Raw genomic sequence first — 27,343 nt, forward strand, 5'->3', positions numbered from 1 at the left:
ACAACCACACCACGATTCACACGTTGCTTCCACGAATATATAGCTTAAAGAACTTCCTTCCCGTGAATTAACAAAATCTATTTTGGCCCACTATGTGCCCCCTAATTAGTGTATAAAAATTTCCTTCATTACGATTGTTTGGTATATAAAACTTTAATTTCTTTCAGAGTTTGAAAATTATAAGTTAATATTAAAGGGAGTGACGTAGTGAGTCGTGTGCGTAACTCCGGAGTCGAAATTTATCCGTTTTTCAGCTATTATTCCCTCTTTTCCGAAGAAAAATAATTATTTTTATATATATAACACTTTATTCACGTTGAAATTTCGAAAAATAAATTTTAAAAAGTAAAATAAAGTAAATAGAAGAAAAATTAAAATTAATCCATGACCAGGACCGAACCCCTGACCACCGAGTCAACTAACTTCTTTACCCATAGCGCTAACTACCACACCACGACTCACACGTTGCTTCCACGAATATATAGCTTAAAGAGCTTCCTTCCCGTTAATTAACAAAATCTATTTTGGCCCACTATGTGCCCTCTAATTAGTGTATAAAAAGTTCCTTTATTACGATTGTTTGGCATATAAAACTCTAATTTCTGGCAGAGTTTGAAAATTATAAGTTAATATTAAAGGGAGTTACGTAGTGATTCGTGTGCGTAACTCCGGAGTCGAAATTTATCCGTTTTTCAGCTATTATTCCCTCTTTCCCGAAGAAAAATAATTATTTTTATATATATAACACTTTATTCACGTTGAAATTTCGAAAAATAAATTTTAAAAAGAAAAATAAAGTAAATAGAAAAAAAATTAAAATTAATCCGTGACCAGGACCGAACCCCTGACCACCGAGACAACAAACTTCTTCACCCATAGCGCTAACTACCACACCACGACTCACACGTTGCTTCCACGAATATATAGCTTAAAGAACTTCTTTCCCGTTAATTAACAAAATCTATTTTGGCCCACTATGTGCCCTCTAATTAGTGTATAAAAATTTCCTTTATTACGATTGTTTGGCATATAAAACTCTAATTTCTGGCAGAGTTTGAAAATTATAAGTTATATTAAAGGGAGTTACGTAGTGATTCATGTGCGTAACTCCGGAGTCGAAATTTATCCGTTTTTCAGCTATTATTCCCTCTTTCCCGAAGAAAAATAATTATTTTTATATATATAACACTTTATTCACGTTGAAATTTCGAAAAATAAATTTTAAAAAGAAAAATAAAGTAAATAGAAAAAAAATTAAAATTAATCCGTGACCAGGACCGAACCTCTGAGTCATCAAACTTCTTTACCCATAGCGCTAACAACCACACCACGATTCACACGTTGCTTCCACGAATATATAGCTTAAAGAACTTCCTTCCCGTGAATTAACAAAATCTATTTTGGCCCACTATGTGCCCCCTAATTAGTGTATAAAAATTTCCTTCATTACGATTGTTTGGTATATAAAACTTTAATTTCTTTCAGAGTTTGAAAATTATAAGTTAATATTAAAGGGAGTGACGTAGTGAGTCGTGTGCGTAACTCCGGAGTCGAAATTTATCCGTTTTTCAGCTATTATTCCCTCTTTTCCGAAGAAAAATAATTATTTTTATATATATAACACTTTATTCACGTTGAAATTTCGAAAAATAAATTTTAAAAAGTAAAATAAAGTAAATAGAAGAAAAATTAAAATTAATCCATGACCAGGACCGAACCCCTGACCACCGAGTCAACTAACTTCTTTACCCATAGCGCTAACTACCACACCACGACTCACACGTTGCTTCCACGAATATATAGCTTAAAGAGCTTCCTTCCCGTTAATTAACAAAATCTATTTTGGCCCACTATGTGCCCTCTAATTAGTGTATAAAAAGTTCCTTTATTACGATTGTTTGGCATATAAAACTCTAATTTCTGGCAGAGTTTGAAAATTATAAGTTAATATTAAAGGGAGTTACGTAGTGATTCGTGTGCGTAACTCCGGAGTCGAAATTTATCCGTTTTTCAGCTATTATTCCCTCTTTCCCGAAGAAAAATAATTATTTTTATATATATAACACTTTATTCACGTTGAAATTTCGAAAAATAAATTTTAAAAAGAAAAATAAAGTAAATAGAAAAAAAATTAAAATTAATCCGTGACCAGGACCGAACCCCTGACCACCGAGACAACAAACTTCTTCACCCATAGCGCTAACTACCACACCACGACTCACACGTTGCTTCCACGAATATATAGCTTAAAGAACTTCTTTCCCGTTAATTAACAAAATCTATTTTGGCCCACTATGTGCCCTCTAATTAGTGTATAAAAATTTCCTTTATTACGATTGTTTGGCATATAAAACTCTAATTTCTGGCAGAGTTTGAAAATTATAAGTTATATTAAAGGGAGTTACGTAGTGATTCATGTGCGTAACTCCGGAGTCGAAATTTATCCGTTTTTCAGCTATTATTCCCTCTTTCCCGAAGAAAAATAATTATTTTTATATATATAACACTTTATTCACGTTGAAATTTCGAAAAATAAATTTTAAAAAGAAAAATAAAGTAAATAGAAAAAAAATTAAAATTAATCCGTGACCAGGACCGAACCTCTGACCTCCGAGTCAACAAACTTCTTTACCCATAGCGCTAACAACCACACCACGATTCACACGTTGCTTCCACGAATATATAGCTTAAAGAACTTCCTTCCCGTGAATTAACAAAATCTATTTTGGCCCACTATGTGCCCCCTAATTAGTGTATAAAAATTTCCTTCATTACGATTGTTTGGTATATAAAACTTTAATTTGTTTCAGAGTTTGAAAATTATAAGTTAATATTAAAGGGAGTTACGTAGTGAGTCGTGTGCGTAACTCCGGAGTCGAAATTTATCCGTTTTTCAGCTATTATTCCCTCTTTCCCGAAGAAAAATAATTATTTTTATATATATAACACTTTATTCACGTTGAAATTTCGAAAAATAAATTTTAAAAAGAAAAATAAAGTAAATAGAAAAAAAATTAAAATTAATCCGTGACCAGGACCGAACCCCTGACCACCGAGACAACAAACTTCTTCACCCATAGCGCTAACTACCACACCACGACTCACACGTTGCTTCCACGAATATATAGCTTAAAGAACTTCTTTCCCGTTAATTAACAAAATCTATTTTGGCCCACTATGTGCCCTCTAATTAGTGTATAAAAATTTCCTTTATTACGATTGTTTGGCATATAAAACTCTAATTTCTGGCAGAGTTTGAAAATTATAAGTTATATTAAAGGGAGTTACGTAGTGATTCATGTGCGTAACTCCGGAGTCGAAATTTATCCGTTTTTCAGCTATTATTCCCTCTTTCCCGAAGAAAAATAATTATTTTTATATATATAACACTTTATTCACGTTGAAATTTCGAAAAATAAATTTTAAAAAGAAAAATAAAGTAAATAGAAAAAAAATTAAAATTAATCCGTGACCAGGACCGAACCTCTGACCTCCGAGTCAACAAACTTCTTTACCCATAGCGCTAACAACCACACCACGATTCACACGTTGCTTCCACGAATATATAGCTTAAAGAACTTCCTTCCCGTGAATTAACAAAATCTATTTTGGCCCACTATGTGCCCCCTAATTAGTGTATAAAAATTTCCTTCATTACGATTGTTTGGTATATAAAACTTTAATTTGTTTCAGAGTTTGAAAATTATAAGTTAATATTAAAGGGAGTTACGTAGTGAGTCGTGTGCGTAACTCCGGAGTCGAAATTTATCCGTTTTTCAGCTATTATTCCCTCTTTTCCGAAGAAAAATAATTATTTTTATATATATAACACTTTATTCACGTTGAAATTTCGAAAAATAAATTTTAAAAAGTAAAATAAAGTAAATAGAAAAAAAATTAAAATTAATCCGTGACCAGGACCGAACCCCTGACCATAGAGTCAACTAACTTCTTTACCCATAGCGCTAACTACCAAACCACGACTCACACGTTGCTTCCAGGAATATATAGCTTAAAGAGCTTCCTTCCCGTTAATTAACAAAATCTATTTTGGCCCACTATGTGCCCTCTAATTAGTGTATAAAAATTTCCTTTATTACGATTGTTTGGCATATAAAACTCTAATTTCTGGCAGAGTTTGAAAATTATAAGTTAATATTAAAGGGAGTTACGTAGTGATTCGTGTGCGTAACTCCGGAGTCGAAATTTATCCGTTTTTCAGCTATTATTCCCTCTTTCCCGAAGAAAAATAATTATTTTTATATATATAACACTTTATTCAAGTTGAAATTTCGAAAAATAAATTTTAAAAAGAAAAATAAAGTAAATAGAAAAAAAATTAAAATTAATCCGTGACCAGGACCGAACCCCTGACCACCGAGTCAACAAACTTCTTTCCCCATAGCGCTAACTACCACACCACGACTCACACGTTGCTTCCACGAATAGCTTAAAGAACTTCTTTCCCGTTAATTAACAAAATCTATTTTGGCCCACTATGTGCCCCCTAATTAGTGTATAAAAATTTCCTTTACTACGATTGTTTGGTATATAAAACTTTAATATCTTTCAGAGTTTGAAAATTATAAGTTAATATTAAAGGGAGTTACGTAGTGAGTCGTGTGCGTAACTCCGGAGTCGAAATTTATCCGTTTTCAGCTATTATTCCCTCTTTCCCGAAGAAAAATAATTATTTTTATATATATAACACTTTATTCACGTTGAAATTTCGAAAAATAAATTTTAAAAAGAAAAATAAAGTAAATAGACAAAAAAAATTAAAATTAATCCGTGACCAGGACCGAACCCCTGACCACCGAGTCAACTAACTTCTTTACCCATAGCGCTAACTACCACACCACGACTCACACGTTGCATCCACGAATATATAGCTTAAAGAACTTCCTTCCCGTTAATTAACAAAATCTATTTTGGCCCACTATGTGTCCTCTAATTAGTGTATAAAAATTTCCTTTATTACGATTGTTTGGCATATAAAACTCTAATTTCTGGCAGAGTTTGAAAATTATAAGTTAATATTAAAGGGAGTTACGTAGTGAGTCGTGTGCGTAACTCCGGAGTCGAAATTTATCCGTTTTTCAGCTATTATTCCCTCTTTCCCGAAGAAAAATAATTATTTTTATATATATAACACTTTATTCACGTTGAAATTTCGAAAAATAAATTTTAAAAAGAAAAATAAAGTAAATAGAAAAAAAATTAAAATTAATCCGTGACCAGGACCGAACCCCTGACCACCGAGTCAACTAACTTCTTCACCCATAGCGCTAACTACCACACCGCGACTCACACGTTGCATCCACGAATATATAGCTTAAAGAGCTTCCTTCCCGTTAATTAACAAAATCTATTTTGGCCCACTATGTGTCCTCTAATTAGTGTATAAAAATTTCCTTTATTACGATTGTTTGGCATATAAAACTCTAATTTCTGGCAGAGTTTGAAAATTATAAGTTAATATTAAAGGGAGTTACGTAGTGATTCGTGTGCGTAACTCCGGAGTCGAAATTTATCCGTTTTTCAGCTATTATTCCCTCCTTCCCGAAGAAAAATAATTATTTTTATATATATAACACTTTATTCACGTTGAAATTTCGAAAAATAAATTTTAAAAAGAAAAATAAAGTAAATAGAAAAAAAATTAAAATTAATCCGTGACCAGAACCGAACCCCTGACCACCGAGACAACAAACTTCTTCACCCATAGCGCTAACTACCACACCACGACTCACACGTTGCTTCCACGAATATATAGCTTAAAGAACTTCTTTCCCGTTAATTAACGAAATCTATTTTGGCCCACTATGTGCCCTCTAATTAGTGTATAAAAATTTCCTTTATTACGATTGTTTGGCATATAAAACTCTAATTTCTGGCAGAGTTTGAAAATTATAAGTTATATTAAAGGGAGTTACGTAGTGATTCATGTGCGTAACTCCGGAGTCGAAATTTATCCGTTTTTCAGCTATTATTCCCTCTTTCCCGAAGAAAAATAATTATTTTTATATATATAACACTTTATTCACGTTGAAATTTCGAAAAATAAATTTTAAAAAGAAAAATAAAGTAAATAGAAAAAAAATTAAAATTAATCCGTAACCAGGACCGAACCTCTGACCTCCGAGTCAACAAACTTCTTTACCCATAGCGCTAACAACCACACCACGATTCACACGTTGCTTCCACGAATATATAGCTTAAAGAACTTCCTTCCCGTGAATTAACAAAATCTATTTTGGCCCACTATGTGCCCCCTAATTAGTGTATAAAAATTTCCTTCATTACGATTGTTTGGTATATAAAACTTTAATTTGTTTCAGAGTTTGAAAATTATAAGTTAATATTAAAGGGAGTTACGTAGTGAGTCGTGTGCGTAACTCCGGAGTCGAAATTTATCCGTTTTTCAGCTATTATTCCCTCTTTTCCGAAGAAAAATAATTATTTTTATATATATAACACTTTATTCACGTTGAAATTTCGAAAAATAAATTTTAAAAAGTAAAATAAAGTAAATAGAAAAAAAATTAAAATTAATCCGTGACCAGGACCGAACCCCTGACCACCGAGTCAACTAACTTCTTTACCCATAGCGCTAACTACCACACCACGACTCACACGTTGCTTCCACGAATATATAGCTTAAAGAGCTTCCTTCCCGTTAATTAACAAAATCTATTTTGGCCCACTATGTGCCCTCTAATTAGTGTATAATAATTTCCTTTATTACGATTGTTTGGCATATAAAACTCTAATTTCTGGCAGAGTTTGAAAATTATAAGTTAATATTAAAGGGAGTTACGTAGTGATTCGTGTGCGTAACTCCGGAGTCGAAATTTATCCGTTTTTCAGCTATTATTCCCTCTTTCCCGAAGAAAAATAATTATTTTTATATATATAACACTTTATTCACGTTGAAATTTCGAAAAATAAATTTTAAAAAGAAAAATAAAGTAAATAGAAAAAAAATTAAAATTAATCCGTGACCAGGACCGAACCCCTGACCACCGAGACAACAAACTTCTTCACCCATAGCGCTAACTACCACACCACGACTCACACGTTGCTTCCACGAATATATAGCTTAAAGTACTTCTTTCCCGTTAATTAACAAAATCTATTTTGGCCCACTATGTGCCCTCTAATTAGTGTATAAAAATTTCCTTTATTACGATTGTTTGGCATATAAAACTCTAATTTCTGGCAGAGTTTGAAAATTATAAGTTAATATTAAAGGGAGTTACGTAGTGATTCATGTGCGTAACTCCGGAGTCGAAATTCATCCGTTTTTCAGCTATTATTCCCTCTTTCCCGAAGAAAAATAATTATTTTTATATATATAACACTTTATTCACGTTGAAATTTCGAAAAATAAATTTTAAAAAGAAAAATAAAGTAAATAGAAAAAAAATTAAAATTAATCCGTGACCAGGACCGAACCTCTGACCTCCGAGTCATCAAACTTCTTTACCCATAGCGCTAACAACCACACCACGATTCACACGTTGCTTCCACGAATATATAGCTTAAAGAACTTCCTTCCCGTGAATTAACAAAATCTATTTTGGCCCACTATGTGCCCCCTAATTAGTGTATAAAAATTTCCTTCATTACGATTGTTTGGTATATAAAACTTTAATTTCTTTCAGAGTTTGAAAATTATAAGTTAATATTAAAGGGAGTTACGTAGTGATTCATGTGCGTAACTCCGGAGTCGAAATTCATCCGTTTTTCAGCTATTATTCCCTCTTTCCCGCAGAAAAATAATTATTTTTATATATATAACACTTTATTCACGTTGAAATTTCGAAAAATAAATTTTAAAAAGAAAAATAAAGTAAATAGAAAAAAAATTAAAATTAATCCGTGACCAGGACCGAACCTCTGACCTCCGAGTCATCAAACTTCTTTACCCATAGCGCTAACAACCACACCACGATTCACACGTTGCTTCCACGAATATATAGCTTAAAGAACTTCCTTCCCGTGAATTAACAAAATCTATTTTGGCCCACTATGTGCCCCCTAATTAGTGTATAAAAATTTCCTTCATTACGATTGTTTGGTATATAAAACTTTAATTTCTTTCAGAGTTTGAAAATTATAAGTTAATATTAAAGGGAGTTACGTAGTGATTCGTGTGCGTAACTCCGGAGTCGAAATTTATCCGTTTTTCAGCTATTATTCCCTCTTTCCCGAAGAAAAATAATTATTTTTATATATATAACACTTTATTCACGTTGAAATTTCGAAAAATAAATTTTAAAAAGAAAAATAAAGCAAATAGAAAAAAAATTAAAATTAATCCGTGACCAGGACCGAACCTCTGACCTCCGAGTCAACAAACTTCTTTACCCATAGCGCTAACAACCACACCACGATTCACACGTTGCTGCCACGAATATATAGCTTAAAGAACTTCCTTCCCGTGAATTAACAAAATCTATTTTGGCCCACTATGTGCCCCCTAATTAGTGTATAAAAATTTCCTTCATTACGATTGTTTGGTATATAAAACTTTAATTTCTTTCAGAGTTTGAAAATTATAAGTTAATATTAAAGGGAGTTACGTAGTGAGTCGTGTGCGTAACTCCGGGGTCGAAATTTATCCGTTTTTCAGCTATTATTCCCTCTTTTCCGAAGAAAAATAATTATTTTTATATATATAACACTTTATTCACGTTGAAATTTCGAAAAATAAATTTTAAAAAGTAAAATAAAGTAAATAGAAAAAAAATTAAAATTAATCCGTGACCAGGACCGAACCCCTGACCACCGAGTCAACTAACTTCTTTACCCATAGCGCTAACTACCACACCACGACTCACACGTTGCTTCCACGAATATATAGCTTAAAGAGCTTCCTTCCCGTTAATTAACAAAATCTATTTTGGCCCACTATGTGCCCTCTAATTAGTGTATAATAATTTCCTTTATTACGATTGTTTGGCATATAAAACTCTAATTTCTGGCAGAGTTTGAAAATTATAAGTTAATATTAAAGGGAGTTACGTAGTGATTCGTGTGCGTAACTCCGGAGTCGAAATTTATCCGTTTTTCAGCTATTATTCCCTCTTTCCCGAAGAAAAATAATTATTTTTATATATATAACACTTTATTCACGTTGAAATTTCGAAAAATAAATTTTAAAAAGAAAAATAAAGTAAATAGAAAAAAAATTAAAATTAATCCGTGACCAGGACCGAACCCCTGACCACCGAGACAACAAACTTCTTCACCCATAGCGCTAACTACCACACCACGACTCACACGTTGCTTCCACGAATATATAGCTTAAAGTACTTCTTTCCCGTTAATTAACAAAATCTATTTTGGCCCACTATGTGCCCTCTAATTAGTGTATAAAAATTTCCTTTATTACGATTGTTTGGCATATAAAACTCTAATTTCTGGCAGAGTTTGAAAATTATAAGTTAATATTAAAGGGAGTTACGTAGTGATTCATGTGCGTAACTCCGGAGTCGAAATTCATCCGTTTTTCAGCTATTATTCCCTCTTTCCCGAAGAAAAATAATTATTTTTATATATATAACACTTTATTCACGTTGAAATTTCGAAAAATAAATTTTAAAAAGAAAAATAAAGTAAATAGAAAAAAAATTAAAATTAATCCGTGACCAGGACCGAACCTCTGACCTCCGAGTCATCAAACTTCTTTACCCATAGCGCTAACAACCACACCACGATTCACACGTTGCTTCCACGAATATATAGCTTAAAGAACTTCCTTCCCGTGAATTAACAAAATCTATTTTGGCCCACTATGTGCCCCCTAATTAGTGTATAAAAATTTCCTTCATTACGATTGTTTGGTATATAAAACTTTAATTTCTTTCAGAGTTTGAAAATTATAAGTTAATATTAAAGGGAGTTACGTAGTGATTCGTGTGCGTAACTCCGGAGTCGAAATTTATCCGTTTTTCAGCTATTATTCCCTCTTTCCCGAAGAAAAATAATTATTTTTATATATATAACACTTTATTCACGTTGAAATTTCGAAAAATAAATTTTAAAAAGAAAAATAAAGTAAATAGAAAAAAAATTAAAATTAATCCGTGACCAGGACCGAACCCCTGACCACCGAGACAACAAACTTATTCACCCATAGCGCTAACTACCACACCACGACTCACACGTTGCTTCCACGAATATATAGCTTAAAGAACTTCTTTCCCGTTAATTAACAAAATCTATTTTGGCCCACTATGTGCCCTCTAATTAGTGTATAAAAATTTCCTTTATTACGATTGTTTGGCATATAAAACTCTAATTTCTGGCAGAGTTTGAAAATTATAAGTTAATATTAAAGGGAGTTACGTAGTGATTCGTGTGCGTAACTCCGGAGTCGAAATTTATCCGTTTTTCAGCTATTATTCCCTCTTTCCCGAAGAAAAATAATTATTTTTATATATATAACACTTTATTCACGTTGAAATTTCGAAAAATAAATTTTAAAAAGAAAAATAAAGTAAATAGAAAAAAAATTAAAATTAATCCGTGACCAGGACCGAACCCCTGACCACCGAGACAACAAACTTCTTCACCCATAGCGCTAACTACCACACCACGACTCACACGTTGCTTCCACGAATATATAGCTTAAAGTACTTCTTTCCCGTTAATTAACAAAATCTATTTTGGCCCACTATGTGCCCTCTAATTAGTGTATAAAAATTTCCTTTATTACGATTGTTTGGCATATAAAACTCTAATTTCTGGCAGAGTTTGAAAATTATAAGTTAATATTAAAGGGAGTTACGTAGTGATTCATGTGCGTAACTCCGGAGTCGAAATTCATCCGTTTTTCAGCTATTATTCCCTCTTTCCCGAAGAAAAATAATTATTTTTATATATATAACACTTTATTCACGTTGAAATTTCGAAAAATAAATTTTAAAAAGAAAAATAAAGTAAATAGAAAAAAAATTAAAATTAATCCGTGACCAGGACCGAACCTCTGACCTCCGAGTCATCAAACTTCTTTACCCATAGCGCTAACAACCACACCACGATTCACACGTTGCTTCCACGAATATATAGCTTAAAGAACTTCCTTCCCGTGAATTAACAAAATCTATTTTGGCCCACTATGTGCCCCCTAATTAGTGTATAAAAATTTCCTTCATTACGATTGTTTGGTATATAAAACTTTAATTTCTTTCAGAGTTTGAAAATTATAAGTTAATATTAAAGGGAGTTACGTAGTGATTCGTGTGCGTAACTCCGGAGTCGAAATTTATCCGTTTTTCAGCTATTATTCCCTCTTTCCCGAAGAAAAATAATTATTTTTATATATATAACACTTTATTCACGTTGAAATTTCGAAAAATAAATTTTAAAAAGAAAAATAAAGCAAATAGAAAAAAAATTAAAATTAATCCGTGACCAGGACCGAACCTCTGACCTCCGAGTCAACAAACTTCTTTACCCATAGCGCTAACAACCACACCACGATTCACACGTTGCTGACACGAATATATAGCTTAAAGAACTTCCTTCCCGTGAATTAACAAAATCTATTTTGGCCCACTATGTGCCCCCTAATTAGTGTATAAAAATTTCCTTCATTACGATTGTTTGGTATATAAAACTTTAATTTCTTTCAGAGTTTGAAAATTATAAGTTAATATTAAAGGGAGTTACGTAGTGAGTCGTGTGCGTAACTCCGTGGTCGAAATTTATCCGTTTTTCAGCTATTATTCCCTCTTTTCCGAAGAAAAATAATTATTTTTATATATATAACACTTTATTCACGTTGAAATTTCGAAAAATAAATTTTAAAAAGTAAAATAAAGTAAATAGAAAAAAAATTAAAATTAATCCGTGACCAGGACCGAACCCCTGACCACCGAGTCAACTAACTTCTTTACCCATAGCGCTAACTACCACACCACGACTCACACGTTGCTTCCACGAATATATAGCTTAAAGAGCTTCCTTCCCGTTAATTAACAAAATCTATTTTGGCCCACTATGTGCCCTCTAATTAGTGTATAATAATTTCCTTTATTACGATTGTTTGGCATATAAAACTCTAATTTCTGGCAGAGTTTGAAAATTATAAGTTAATATTAAAGGGAGTTACGTAGTGATTCGTGTGCGTAACTCCGGAGTCGAAATTTATCCGTTTTTCAGCTATTATTCCCTCTTTCCCGAAGAAAAATAATTATTTTTATATATATAACACTTTATTCACGTTGAAATTTCGAAAAATAAATTTTAAAAAGAAAAATAAAGTAAATAGAAAAAAAATTAAAATTAATCCGTGACCAGGACCGAACCCCTGACCACCGAGACAACAAACTTCTTCACCCATAGCGCTAACTACCACACCACGACTCACACGTTGCTTCCACGAATATATAGCTTAAAGTACTTCTTTCCCGTTAATTAACAAAATCTATTTTGGCCCACTATGTGCCCTCTAATTAGTGTATAAAAATTTCCTTTATTACGATTGTTTGGCATATAAAACTCTAATTTCTGGCAGAGTTTGAAAATTATAAGTTAATATTAAAGGGAGTTACGTAGTGATTCATGTGCGTAACTCCGGAGTCGAAATTCATCCGTTTTTCAGCTATTATTCCCTCTTTCCCGAAGAAAAATAATTATTTTTATATATATAACACTTTATTCACGTTGAAATTTCGAAAAATAAATTTTAAAAAGAAAAATAAAGTAAATAGAAAAAAAATTAAAATTAATCCGTGACCAGGACCGAACCTCTGACCTCCGAGTCATCAAACTTCTTTACCCATAGCGCTAACAACCACACCACGATTCACACGTTGCTTCCACGAATATATAGCTTAAAGAACTTCTTTCCCGTTAATTAACAAAATCTATTTTGGCCCACTATGTGCCCTCTAATTAGTGTATAAAAATTTCCTTTATTACGATTGTTTGGCATATAAAACTCTAATTTCTGGCAGAGTTTGAAAATTATAAGTTAATATTAAAGGGAGTTACGTAGTGATTCATGTGCGTAACTCCGGAGTCGAAATTTATCCGTTTTTCAGCTATTATTCCCTCTTTCCCGAAGAAAAATAATTATTTTTATATATATAACACTTTATTCACGTTGAAATTTCGAAAAATAAATTTTAAAAAGAAAAATAAAGTAAATAGAAAAAAAATTAAAATTAATCCGTGACCAGGACCGAACCTCTGACCTCCGAGTCATCAAACTTCTTTACCCATAGCGCTAACAACCACACCACGATTCACACGTTGCTTCCACGAATATATAGCTTAAAGAACTTCCTTCCCGTGAATTAACAAAATCTATTTTGGCCCACTATGTGCCCCCTAATTAGTGTATAAAAATTTCCTTCATTACGATTGTTTGGTATATAAAACTTTAATTTCTTTCAGAGTTTGAAAATTATAAGTTAATATTAAAGGGAGTTACGTAGTGAGTCGTGTGCGTAACTCCGGAGTCGAAATTTATCCGTTTTTCAGCTATTATTCCCTCTTTTCCGAAGAAAAATAATTATTTTTATATATATAACACTTTATTCACGTTGAAATTTCGAAAAATAAATTTTAAAAAGTAAAATAAAGTAAATAGAAAAAAAATTAAAATTAATCCGTGACCAGTACCGAACCCCTGACCACCGAGACAACAAACTTCTTCACCCATAGCGCTAACTACCACACCACGACTCACACGTTGCTTCCACGAATATATAGCTTAAAGAACTTCTTTCCCGTTAATTAACAAAATCTATTTTGGCCCACTATGTGCCCTCTAATTAGTGTATAAAAATTTCCTTTATTACAATTGTTTGGCATATAAAACTCTAATTTCTGGCAGAGTTTGAAAATTATAAGTTAATATTAAAGGGAGTTACGTAGTGATTCATGTGCGTAACTCCGGAGTCGAAATTTATCCGTTTTTCAGCTATTATTCCCTCTTTCCCGAAGAAAAATAATTATTTTTATATATATAACACTTTATTCACGTTGAAATTTCGAAAAATAAATTTTAAAAAGAAAAATAAAGTAAATAGAAAAAAAATTAAAATTAATCCGTGACCAGGACCGAACCTCTGACCTCCGAGTCAACAAACTTCTTTACCCATAGCGCTAACAACCACACCACGATTCACACGTTGCTTCCACGAATATATAGCTTAAAGAACTTCCTTCTCGTGAATTAACAAAATCTATTTTGGCCCACTATGTGCCCCCTAATTAGTGTATAAAAATTTCCTTCATTACGATTGTTTGGTATATAAAACTTTAATTTCTTTCAGAGTTTGAATATTATAAGTTAATATTAAAGGGAGTTACGTAGTGAGTCGTGTGCGTAACTCCGGAGTCGCAATTTATCCGTTTTTCAGCTATTATTCCCTCTTTTCCGAAGAAAAATAATTATTTTTATATATATAACACTTTATTCACGTTGAAATTTCGAAAAATAAATTTTAAAAAGTAAAATAAAGTAAATAGAAAAAAAATTAAAATTAATACGTGACCAGGACCGAACCCCTGACCATAGAGTCAACTAACTTCTTTACCCATAGCGCTAACTACCACACCACGACTCACACGTTGCTTCCAGGAATATATAGCTTAAAGAGCTTCCTTCCCGTTAATTAACAAAATCTATTTTGGCCCACTATGTGCCCTGTAATTAGTGTATAAAAATTTCCTTTATTACGATTGTTTGGCATATAAAACTCTAATTTCTGGCAGAGTTTGAAAATTATAAGTTAATATTAAAGGGAGTTACGTAGTGATTCGTGTGCGTAACTCCGGAGTCGAAATTTATCCGTTTTTCAGCTATTATTCCCTCTTTCCCGAAGAAAAATAATTATTTTTATATATATAACACTTTATTCACGTTGAAATTTCGAAAAATAAATTTTAAAAAGAAAAATAAAGTAAATAGAAAAAAAATTAAAATTAATCCGTGTCCAGGACCGAACCCCTGACCACCGAGTCAACAAACTTCTTTACCCATAGCGCTAACTACCACACCACGACTCACACGTTGCTTCCACGAATAGCTTAAAGAACTTCTTTCCCGTTAATTAACAAAATCTATTTTGGCCCACTATGTGCCCCTTAATTAGTGTATAAAAATTTCCTTTATTACGATTGTTTGGTATATAAAACTTTAATTTCTTTCAGAGTCTTAAAATTATAAGTTAATATTAAAGGGAGTTACGTAGTGAGTCGTGTGCGTAACTCCGGTGTCGAAATTTATCCGTTTTTCAGCTATTATTCCCTCTTTCCCGAAGAAAAATAATTATTTTTATATATATAACACTTTATTCACGTTGAAATTTCGAAAAATAAATTTTAAAAAGTAAAATAAAGTAAATAGAAAAAAAATTAAAATTAATCCGTGACCAGGACCGAACCCCTGACCACCGAGTCAACTAACTTCTTTACCCATAGCGCTAACTACCACACCACGACTCACACGTTGCTTCCACGAATATATAGCTTAAAGAGCTTCCTTACCGTTAATTAACAAAATCTATTTTGGCCCACTATGTGCCCTCTAATTAGTGTATAAAAATTTCCTTTATTACGATTGTTTGGCATATAAAACTCTAATTTCTGGCAGAGTTTGAAAATTATAAGTTAATATTAAAGGGAGTTACGTAGTGATTCGTGTGCGTAACTCCGGAGTCGAAATTTATCCGTTTTTTAGCTATTATTCCCTCTTTCCCGAAGAAAAATAATTATTTTTATATATATAACACTTTATTCACGTTGAAATTTCGAAAAATAAATTTTAAAAAGAAAAATAAAGTAAATAGAAAAAAAATTAAAATTAATCCGTGACCAGGACCGAACCCCTGACCACCGAGACAACAAACTTCTTCACCCATAGCGCTAACTACCACACCACGACTCACACGTTGCTTCCACGAATATATAGCTTAAAGAACTTCTTTCCCGTTAATTAACAAAATCTATTTTGGCCCACTATGTGTCCTCTAATTAGTGTATAAAAATTTTCTTTTATTACGATTGTTTGGCATATAAAACTCTAATTTCTAACAGAGTTTGAAAATTATAAGTTAATATTAAAGGGAGTTACGTAGTGATTCATGTGCGTAACTCCGGAGTCGAAATTTATCCGTTTTTCAGCTATTATTCCCTCTTTCCCGAAGAAAAATAATTATTTTTATATATATAACACTTTATTCACGTTGAAATTTCGAAAAATAAATTTTAAAAAGAAAAATAAAGTAAATAGAAAAAAAATTAAAATTAATCCGTGACCAGGACCGAACCTCTGACCACCGAGTCAACAAACTTCTTTACCCATAGCGCTAACTACCACACCACGACTCACACGTTGCTTCCACGAATATATAGCTTAAAGAACTTCTTTCCCGTTAATTAACAAAATCTATTTTGGCCCACTATGTGCCCCCTAATTAGTGTATAAAAATTTCCTTCATTACGATTGTTTGGTATATAAAACTTTAATTTCTTTCAGAGTTTGAAAATTATAAGTTAATATTAAAGGGAGTTACGTAGTGAGTCGTGTTCGTAACTCCGGAGTCGAAATTTATCCGTTTTTCAGCTATTATTCCCTCTTTTCCGAAGAAAAGTAATTATTTTTATATATATAACACTTTATTCACGTTGAAATTTCGAAAAATAAATTTTAAAAAGTAAAATAAAGTAAATAGAAAAAAATTAAAATTAATCCGTGACCAGGACCGAACCCCTGACCATAGAGTCAACTAACTTCTTTACCCATAGCGCTAACTACCACACTACGACTCACACGTTGCTTCCACGTATATATAGCTTAAAGAGCTTCCTTCCCGTTAATTAACAAAATCTATTTTGGCCCACTATGTGCCCTCTAATTAGTGTATAAAAATTTCCTTTATTACGATTGTTTGGCATATAAAGCTCTAATTTCTGGCAGAGTTTGAAAATTATAAGTTAATATTATAGGGAGTTACGTAGTGATTCGTGTGCGTAACTCCGGAGTCGAAATTTATCCGTTTTTCAGCTATTATTCCCTCTTTCCCGAAGAAAAATAATTATTTTTATATATATAACACTTTATTCACGTTGAAATTTCGAAAAATAAATTTTAAAAAGAAAAATAAAGTAAATAGAAAAAAAATTAAAATTAATCCGTGACCAGGACCGAACCCCTGACCACCGAGTCAACAAACTTCTTTACCCATAGCGCTAACTACCACACCACGACTCACACGTTGCTTCCACGAATAGCTTAAAGAACTTCTTTCCCGTTAATTAACAAAATCTATTTTAGCCCACTATGTGCCCCCTAATTAGTGTATAAAAATTTCCTTTTTTACGATTGTTTGGTATATAAAACTTTAATTTCTTTCAGAGTTTTAAAATTATAAGTTAATATTAAAGGGAGTTACGTAGTGAGTCGTGTGCGTATCTCCGGAGTCGAAATTTATCCGTTTTTCAGCTATTATTCCCTCTTTCTCGAAGAAAAATAATTATTTTTATATATATAACACTTTATTCACGTTGAAATTTAGAAAAATAAATTTTAAAAAGTAAAATAAAGTAAATAGAAAAAAAATTAAAATTAATCCGTGACCAGGACCGAACCCCTGACCACCGAGTCAACTAACTTCTTTACCCATAGCGCTAACTACCACACCACGACTCACACGTTGCTTCCACGAATATATAGCTTAAAGAGCTTCCTTCCCGTTAATTAACAAAATCTATTTTGGCCCACTATGTGCCCTCTAATTAGTGTATAAAAATTTCCTTTATTACGATTGTTTGGCATATAAAACTCTAATTTCTGGCAGAGTTTGAAAATTATAAGTTAATATTAAAGGGAGTTACGTAGTGATTCGTGTGCGTAACTCCGGAGTCGAAATTTATCCGTTTTTCAGCTATTATTCCCTCTTTCCCGAAGAAAAATAATTATTTTTATATATATAACACTTTATTCACGTTGAAATATCAAAAAATAAATTTTAAGAAGTAAAATAAAGTAAATAGAAAAAAAAAGTCAAAAATTAATCCATGACCAGGATCGAACCCCTGACCACCGAGTCTACAAACTTCTTTACCCATGGCGCTAACAGCCACACCACGACTCACACGTTGGTTCCACGATTATATCGCTTAAAAAACTTCCTTACGGTTAATTAACAAAATCTATTTTGGTTCTTTATGTGCCCCCTAAATAGTGTATAAAAATTCCCTTTGGTACGATTGTTTGGTATTTTAAGATTGATTTATAAAACGTGAAAATTCAATCATTAGATCAAAATCTATTCAGGGTGGTCTGGCTTTTATTTTGTACACTATATATCGAGTTCTGTGAACAAAATGTTCTTAAATTCACTCCAAAGATATGATGAAAAAAACTGTGGGTCTAGGTTTTGAATCCACCCTGCTGTAGAGCGGGTACCAGCTTGTCAGGAAATAAAGGCGGTAGATGCACAATGCTGATTTTATTTTCACCACCACTCCTCGTTAATCATAAATCGTGGAGTCTTAATATCGATGATCCTCTAGCTCACAATAGACTGTTGGGCGAATTTTTTCTGCACATAAATATTTTAAATAAAATTCTCTTCGCGCGAATATTTTTTTGCTATACCATAATTAGGTTTGCAATAAGGTAAAATGAACGAGAGAAGGCCCCTTATTATAAAGGATCCGCAACGCATAGGACCCCTAAAGCCAAATTCGAGAAGGAAAAAAAATATGTAACAAAATATTGAAGTGTCAATTTTAAACTCCAGATTCAAATTTTATTTATTATTTTAATGAGATTGTTCGAATGAAAAGTTTCTAAAAAAGAACTATTACTTATACTTGTGACGAGAAACCTTTCAAAGAAAGTTTTCGTATTGTACTTTCGCAGACTTTAAAAAAACAATCCAAAATCATGGTCTTATGCTCGTTTATTTGCTTTCCTTTAAATGAGGCCCTTTGCAAAATATTTTCTTATTATTTTTTAATATTTTCGCTGAAAAGGTTAATATTTGCTTTATTTCGTTTCCTTTGAAAAAGGTTTTCGCTTAATATTTCTGCTAATCTAATCATGACGGCGAACAAAAATGCAAAAAATAAGGTTTACAATTTGCTTGTTTTTTAACCTAAATAACAATACTTTAAAAAAAAGATTTAAAAATCATTTAGTTTTCCTTTAAGGAGGAAAGGTTGGAAATTGCAATATTTTTACGTCATTGAAAAAAGGTTTTTACCGCAAACCTTTTCGTAACAATGAAAGTAAAGTTAAAACTCAAGGTTGTCGTAAGGTTACATGCTTTCTGGGTGTCAGGCTGCGCCACTGTGATATCTCTCCTTTGTGAGATGGTTTTACTTTGGTTCGCTCAGTTAATCCCTCTCAAGAATAACACTAATTTTTCATTTATAATATTTTAATTTAGAGTTCTTGATTATCTATATATTTACAATTAAATATCAACATGTAATAAACTACATAACATAACAACTCCGGAACTCTATTGCTCCCTACTGCCTCGCTACTCTCTTTCTGCATCCAGTCTCTCCTTCCTCTCTCTGCAATCCATCTATATTAAAAATCCTATTTCTCACCAAAAAAAAATGTCCTTCACTTCTCCTTACTCCAATTCCACTGTAGAGGAACGACACTTCGTATGTCCCCCACCCTCTGACCCTCAGGTCAGGGGTCGATCAAATGCGTGGTAGAGGAATCAGAATCCTGACACTATCTATGACCTCTTGCCAAATTTCCGGTAAGGTACGGCGGTAAAACTCAGGCGGTTTCGAGTCAAAAATGTCTTGGAAGGTAGTTTTCACAGCATCAAGATCATCAAAGATTTTTCTGGCTGAAGGAGTTGTTCAACGCACGAAATAGGTGATATTCAGTTGGTGCCGAGTCAGGAGAATAGGAAGGAAGGGGTAAAACCTCCCAAGCAAAGCTCAGTAGCTTTTTGCGAGTGATAACAGCAGCAAGTGGCCTATCGTTATCACGATGAAGGATAACACCGCGGCGAGACCTGTCCGCTTTGCTCCCAAATTTGAATTCAGCCCGTCTAACTGTAGAGGGCAGTATTGATGGTTTGGTTGAGTGGCAGGACCTCCCACTGAATTATTCCGTACGCAGCTCACCTCACACACTGAATAACACCTTCTTGGGATGAAGTTTGAAGTCAATGCAGGCGGATCAGTAGGGCCACACACAGTCCTACGACGCTTTACGTTACGGTACATAACCCATTTCTCATCTCCCGACATAATTCGTGTCAAGAATAGATCGTTTTTGTACCGGGATAGCCTGCGGCGTACTTAAGGCTTGGAAGTGCCCCCCTACAACAAGATTTATAAATGTGTCCTGCATTAAATTCAACACAAATATTTTAAAATTATGTTATAAAACGAAAGAGATTCGAGTATTTATAATCATTAATTTTATTTTAATCTATAATAATTTATATATTTTATTTCATTATAAATGATTACCTATTATCAAAATGGGTATTGTTTTCGGTTTGATGGCGTGCGCATCTTATTTGGACGTCATCCCGCTTTTCAACTGTGTTCAAGAGTAATAATAGTAAACACTGTGCATGCGTCGTCATTGCATGCGTTGCTATGGAGACGGCAGCAGTTAGAAAATTGCTTAGAATTCTTTTTTTATTATGAATTTTTTTAATATTAATTAATAAGGAATTAATAATTGCGAAGGAAAGGCTTTACAATAATTGTATTTAAAGTTTAGTTAAAGGTTATTTTTATTTGCAAAGTGAATTAAGAAATATCTTATGAAAGAAAAAAAAATGTATTGGAGTGCATAGCTTTTTAGAATGAAAGGCCGCGTGCCCAAGTATTTAGTTTTTGTGGACGGCAATTATGATAATTTTAACGCAAACATCAGTGTTTCAGAGACAATTCTATTCATCAGCCAGCTTATAAATATGATTGCATAAAATAAAATTCTTTTAAACATTAAAATTTATTCAAAACTGAAGAAAGCTAAACTGATACTTTTCAAAATAAAACTATATTTCCTTTTCACCAAAAAATAAATTTTCTAAAAAAATATAAAGATGAGAAATAAGTGCTGGTTTTTTTTATCACATCATGGAAAACAAGGGTGCTTTTTAAAAAAAATTAATTGTAATGTTCTTAAACGAAAGTTAAAAATAAAAAATAAATAAATATTTTACCGAGAAATATAAATGCAAGCAAAATATATTTTAATTAAAGAAATTGTATGGGGCTTAAAGTAAAAAAAAAAAAAAAAAAAAAAAAAAAAAAACGCAGTACAGAAAAAAATTAAAACAAAAATAACATACAAAATTCAGTTGAAATTCAGCTCAGTACATTTTTAACTTTAGGACATTAATATTCAGTGTATTATAAAAGAATTTATGAATGCTATATCTTAAAACATTTTTCTAAGAACTTTTATAAGCTATAAAAAAATTCGAAGCTTAGTTTAAAAATAGTGAGCGTAGTCGTTTGAAAAAACAAACGAATTTCGCGTTTTGTAATAATAATGTATTCGCGATTGCAACGAACTAAAGGGGGCGTTATTGTATGAGACGAATAGCTGCGATTTCTACATGAACAGTCATTCAGTTGCTCTGGAGATGTTTTTAATGCAACGTGTAGCATTGTGACGTTCCTTCTTTAATGTGGCTTATTAAATTTAAAAAAGAAAAATATTTGATATTCTTTCTTATGAAGGCGAAAACAAAATGGTATCTGTTTTCTTTTTAGAGAAGGAACTTCCAAAACATATCAGAAAAATATTTGCAAATAAGCAGGAAAAAAAATATGTATCTTCTTATTAGAGTTAAAACCTAATGCCTGCAAAATCATTTAACTAAATTTAATAATATAACATGAAAGGCGTATTTAAACTTCACATTCCATAGTTTTATGAATCATATTACTTCAAATATTAAAATATGCAAAAAGTATAGATAAGCCCATAATTTTATATCATTTAATTTTTCAACAAAAAGTTTTTTGACAACAATTTTTATCAAAAAATTTTAAGCTTCAATAAAAATCATTTATAAACTAAAAAGCGCAAAATAAAGAATGCTTACGAAAAAAAAAATGATTCTAAAAATTCCTCAAATTAAAATAAAAAACTTTCTTGCTTTTTATAATTCTTAATCGGACGTTGAAAACCATTCTACAGAGAACTATCATCAAGTTAGAAAAAAAAATTTTACAAGTAAATTTTTTGTTATAAAAATCATAACACTTACCTGATTTATAAATCCGGAGAATTCCAAAATGATATGTTCTTCGTTTGAAAACTTTATTCTCAAATTATATATACATAGATTATCCCTTCATTACTTTAAGATGACATACCACACAATAAAATTTTATAATTGCAAGATCTCGACATGAATTTCAATATGTAACTTAAAAACAGAATAGCTGAATTCCGGTTGAAATTTATCATTCAAAATTAAGAAATACTTGTCAAGAAAACGATAAAAAATTTATTAAAAATCAACACAAATGATACTATTTCAAGTAATTCAGATCATTCCTTGCTGTTGTTTTTCGAATTATATAGATACAGAAATATATACTATTCTATAAAGAAGAAGAATATTCTATAACTATTACAGTTCCGTACATTCTGAAATCACATTTATTCTTTGGAATGAAGTAAGCAATATTGACTTCACGCCAATTTGTAATGAATTGAAGACAAAATAAATTTATTTTACCGTAATGCACACATCTTTAACAGCATGCGATCAAATAATCGGTAGTTATGTTGTTGATAATAGAAAGGCAAAAACTATTGAAAAACTCTTCAAATGTTGGGTGCGTTCTATTTCAGAAGGATTTACCAATGTTCTTGATCGTTTTTTTCAAGTTCTTCAGCCTTTTCCTTAAGGAAATTTTGCTTTTTATTTGCTGCTAAAAAATGGTGTCTTTTCTGCTAATGATTATGATAGAACTAAATAAAAACATAATAAATAAAAGCCTCAAAATATCTATCCGCTAGAGGGCCTACTCGAGCATTGCGATCGCGAATTAAAAATATCGAGAATAATCAATACATAGAATAATCGAAAATTAAATAATAATAACATGGATGGACGATGAAATCGGCACAAATAATCGGTCAAAAGTAATAATTGAAATGTTTGATTCAAAATTGCAAGGCTTAGCAAAAACTGTTGAAAGAACGATGGAAAAAAAAACTAATAATAAAAACTCTTAGATTTGCAACAAAATGGGCATAAAATAAAGTACACATTTAAATGTACGATTTTAGTTAATGCGTATTAAAATATCAGGATTTTCAAAATTATGTGTAAACGCGTAGTGCCGAAAAACTGATATATAAAAATAGTTTGGATTTACGATAAAATTGACTCAAATAAAAAACGTCAAAAGTGATTTCTATTTTCACGATTTTAAAGTCGCGAGTCATGATAATATCGTATGTAAAAGATCGGGATTTTTTAAAAAAAAAATTTAAAAAAAAGGAACACGTGGAAATCCGACGATACTCTTCGAAAACACGATCGAAAGGCCATTTTGAATAGTTATGAAATGGACTAAAAAAAAGAGCTGCAAAAATGATTACTAAAACTCGAAATGTGAGCATCATAATTTTGCCATATAAAAACTATTGGGACTTTAAAGACTTTGGAAATTCGTAGCGTTAACCACCGAATAAAGCCATTGAAAAACTACCTAAAATTAGAATTGACGCATCAAAAACTTAAATGCGCATTTCTAAATCTCTAATTTTTTTTAATTTTTCAAAAAAAAAACACATAATGAATTATAATTGTTTTTTAATTATGTGCCAGTGATACTTTGAACCGCACACCAAGAGCTGTCGGGCAGCAGGCTGTGCATTTTAGATACTGATATAGATAAATCAAGATATGGGTCATTCTCACAAAAACAGTCATTTTCGTGTCCCTACTATATTTTATGTTTGTTTTACAGCTTACGAAAAAAAAATTCAGGGAAAGTGTCCTTCAGAATGCAAGCTAACAAAAGAATGAAAATAAAATTATCAATTTATATTTTTTATTTATTTTAGGTAATTAAAATATACCAATATGTCATTCCCTCACTTGTCCCCACTGCTGATTTAAAAAAAGAAAAAAATTGTTTCTGAAATTTTTTTTTTATTACAAATTCGTGTTTTTTATTTCAGAATACTGAAATATAGAAGTCAGAAAATCAATTTTAAATTTAATTTCTGATAAAAATATTAACACAGCACTATTTTAAACTTTGTCTCCAGTGTTTCGCGTCATTCCCTCACAACAATGTTCTTATCACCTGCAATCTTCTTAAAATAAAAATATTTTAATAAAAACTTCAGAAGTTAACAACTGGCATCATAGAACAAAATTGCAGTATGTTTCCATCTTCAACTTAAAGAAGCTTTGCTGTGGAATAAATTTGAATGAATCAAACCAGGTAAAATTTTTTACATTTGTCATTCCCTCGTGTCATTTTTAGAGTAAAATAAAATACAACTTTATCGAGAAAGTGGATAATTATATGTTGCTTTCTTGTATGAATATAATTGAATGTGATTGACTTCAGAAATTAATTAGGCCTAACTGTTATTTTTAAATTTTATTGAATTCGTCATTCCCTCACTAGTGTATAAAGTGAGGGAATGACGCTGAAGTGAGGGAATGATTCAAGATGAGTATATTATTAAATTTTTTTTTGTTCAATCGTGCCAGCCATTTTTATTTCCCAAACCTGTAAAAACTATTAAATATATAAGACTAAATTATAATAAATATTAGATATACTTAGTATGTTATCATTTTCAAACTTTAGGTAGATGTAACTTAGATAAAAACATGTATTAAAATAAAATATCATTCCCTCACTATTAGTGTCATTCCCTCACTTTTTAAATAGTGAAAATAATTAATTTACCTATTAATTAATTTGAAAAATAAATTAAAAAATTAATAAATTAATTTATTAAATAAATTAATTTATTTATTAAATTAATTAATTAATTATAAATTAATTATTTAAAAAATTAATTAATTTAAATATTAAGTATAATTTATAGGATATATACTTTCTTTATAATGCCATTACATATTTCTATTAATATAAAAAGTTTCAGAGCTTTTTATTCACTTTACTTTGCTGGGATTTTATGAACTGAAAAATGACAGTTTTCGTGAGAATGACCCATATAGATAAATAAATAAAAATAATATAATTAAAAAAAGAATATTTTTTTTAAAATTAAGTTATTTTATTTTATTTTAATTATTTTCTTCATCTCATTCCATTATTCTGTAATTTTTCTACATTTTGAACTTATTTTATGAACTATTTACTTGCAGCTTATGCGCAATAAATAAAACTTATTAATTTTCTTCCTTTTTCTTCCTTTTTCTAATGTTCATATACTATATATATATATATATATATATATATATATATATATATATATATATATATATATATATATATATATATATATATATATATATATATATATATATATATTATATATGTATATATATATATATATATATATATATATATATATATATATATATATATATATATATATATATATATATATATATATATATATATATATATATATATATATATATATATATATATATATATATATATATATATAGCATTAATTTCTCTATTTTAAAGCTATTATAAGGATTTAGACTTACATATTGTTTACCCCCTAATTTGTCTATAATTAATTCCTTTTGTTTGGTAGTAAAGTATGTTATAATATAATAACTGATAGAGTTTGAAAGTTATAGGTTAAAATTAAGGAGATATTATATATTCAGTATGTATGTATATACATATATATACAGTATAAGTGCAACAATTTCTCCATTTTAACGATATTATACGCACTTAGAAATACAGTCAGACCTCTATTTAACGAAGTCACTAAATCTCGATAATAATTTCGTTATATGGAAAATTCGTTAAATAGAAAATCACCTTTTAAAATACTTAAGCAACACAAAACAGGTTTTAAATTCATGAACACTAGACATAATAAAAATAGCAATTGATGCATTTTCATCTTGTAAACTAGTATCTACTATTTATATTATAAATCTTAACCATAAAAGAAATCTGCATGGAATGCAAGAATAGAGAAAAGCATTATCCAGTGTCACACTATCATGCTATGTACATTTTCAACTAAAAAAAGGCTAAATTTATGTATAAAATTATAGTTGCATTTATTATAAAAGTAATTTTAAGCATACATTGCCACATGCGTTCTTAAGTTTAATTGCTGCTGATAAAATCCGTTAATTTGAACTGAGTTTTTCGTTTGAAATGCAAACAAAAAGAGAAAGGGAACTTACTGCTTTCTCTAAGATAATTTTTAGAGAAAACAGTAATGCATTTCATAAAGCAGTAGCTTCGAAAATTAATTAGAGGTCATTTCCTCCGTAAAATGCGTTAACAAGTTTGAAATGTTAAGAAATATTTTGGAAAATACGGAGAGTGGATCTCAATGGAAAGTTCGTTAAATAGAAAATTCACTTCGCTATTTGGAAGTTATTTTGCAAAGAAAATTCCAAAATGTTCTTGGTTCCTCGAAAAAATTCGTAAAATGAAAGTTCGTTAAATAGAAGTCCGACTGTATATACGTACCTTGGCGAACAAAGAAGGTATTCTTTGGCCAAGATACGTGCATACTTCTATATTGTGCCACATTGTGGGTCTCCTAAATTTGTTTATAATTATTTCCTTTGGTATGGTGGTATAGTACATTATATTAAAACTAGGAGTCTTCGCCCCCTCCTCGCTGGCGCTCGCCAACCCCCGGAACTAATTTCACAGTTCATTCGGATTGCTTCGAATCCAATGCTCGCTTTGCTTACTCATTGGATACGTTCTTAACGTCTAGTTTTTGTATACTTTTTTGAATACTGAAGTTCCAAAAACTTTTTACTGTAGAAAATTCTAAACCTGTACATTTCTAAATTAATTTGAAATTGCAAACAGTTCACATATTTTTCTTAATCACACTATTCTAAATTTCAGTTGTTGAGAAAAGTAACTGTTGTAAGTTTTGTTTTAAAGTCTTTCCCCCCAGAGGGCTAAAACCATGTGTTGTAAAACAATATGAAATAGTACTGAACGCCGGATGCAAAGCATCGGCTTCGATGAAGATAATTTTGTGAGAATTTTTTTGATAATTCGGTGAGAATTCACCCGATTAGACATATATATCATATGCTCACTACGTGCTCTTGCACGCCGAAGCCTATCAATTAAAACGTATTAGCGTATTATATAATATAGATTAGCCATATGATGCTCACTACGTGCTCTT

Source organism: Parasteatoda tepidariorum, chromosome 9 (assembly GCF_982258835.1).
Source record: "Parasteatoda tepidariorum strain Cologne lab strain chromosome 9, Ptep-v5.0, whole genome shotgun sequence".
Taxonomy (NCBI): domain Eukaryota; kingdom Metazoa; phylum Arthropoda; class Arachnida; order Araneae; family Theridiidae; genus Parasteatoda; species Parasteatoda tepidariorum.